This window comes from Mus caroli, chromosome 13, assembly GCF_900094665.2.
Source record: "Mus caroli chromosome 13, CAROLI_EIJ_v1.1, whole genome shotgun sequence".
Classification (NCBI taxonomy): Eukaryota; Metazoa; Chordata; class Mammalia; order Rodentia; family Muridae; genus Mus; species Mus caroli.
Window position 1 is genome coordinate 13896939 of NC_034582.1, and position 1589 is coordinate 13898527.

Sequence of the window (1589 nt, forward strand, 5' to 3'; positions counted from 1 at the left end):
TATGGGGGACTTTTGGGATAGCATTGGAAATGTAATTGAGGAAAATATGTAATAAAAAACATTAAAAATTAAAAAAAAGAAAAAATGACAAACAATATAAAAATTTAAACTGATGAAGGCAATGATTTCAGCATGCATTTTAGAGGGAACATACAGTAATTGCAATCAGAAATTAGTAATAATTTGCGATTGTTGCTGAAGTGCATTTCTGAAGCATGGACCTCTGTGCTACAAGAGCATGGTTGGCTCATACCTCTGCCTGGCCTCCTCCTAATATACTGAGATTATCAATTAAGGTTCATTTCTCTCCTATCACCTAACCCCACATTTGCCCCACATACCTTTATGTCTGGGGGAGTGTTACTGGCTTGTTTGTTTAATTTTTATTTGTTGATGAAGATATATTGATGTTAAATCTGACATCATGATGTAGGTCAAGCTGGCATTGAAATTATCATCCTCCTACATCTGTCTCTGGAGTATTGGAAATGTAGATATGCCCCCATTGTAACCATCAAGAACTTTCGTTGATCTCTAACTTCTTTATTAATTCTGTGCAGATCTTAGTACATGATATAACAGGATTACGTTATAAGACATAGAATAAAATGAAAGAATTGCACAAAACAATGGAGAGAAGTGTATGGTCAAATTGGAATATAGATTTCTCACTTGATATGAGAGGTGGATGGGAAATACACCTTATTTAGTGCTTTATGAATTGGGGAAAATCTAACAATTTGAATGGAAGAGAGATCAACTTGAGTCTATCACAACTTAGAAATAGAGAAGCCTATACTTCTGCAGAGGTCATTAACTTCTGCATCTCTAGTTTCCCAGGGACTAAAAAGATAGGTATGCTACTTAACTTCGGCTGTCAACTTGCCATAAACTAGTAAATGGGAAAGGAAACTCCAAATGAGAAATTGCGTAGATCAGATTGACCTGTGCCCTTACATGTGAGAGACATTCATATCTGCTAATAGATATAACAGGGTCCAGCCACTGTGAATGCTGCATAGGTGATACTGGGCTATGTAACAAAGGTAACTGAGCAAAGTAGAGAGAGCAAGCCAGTAAGTAACATTCCCCTGTGCCTTCTGTTTCAAGTTTCTGCCTTGGCTTCCACCAATGATTGTGGTGGTTTGAATGAAAATTGTCTCCGGGGCACCTTGGGCGCGGAGTCTGTAGACACCCCCAAAGGTCCCCAGAGGATTCTCCACGGGATCTTAGGACCTCTGGAGTGTGGAACACAACTTCTGTTCCAATCCAATCACCCAGGACCTCAGACAGCATTAATTAGGGAAGCAGAAAACCCGGCTTGACCAGTGTCACAAGTCCCTTTCGGTTGGTGCCAGCACCTGGGCACCTTGGGCGCAGAGTCTGCAGATATCCCCAAGGTCCCCACAGCACTCTCCACTGGATCTTAGGACTTTTGTGGAGTGGATAACAACTTCTGCCAGGAGGCAGGTTCGAATGCCAGATATCTGGGCACCTTCCCTGCAAGAGGAGAGCTTTCCTGTAGAGAGTACTCTGATCACTGAAACTCAGGAGAGAGCTAGTCTCCCAGGTCTGCTGATAGAGGCTAA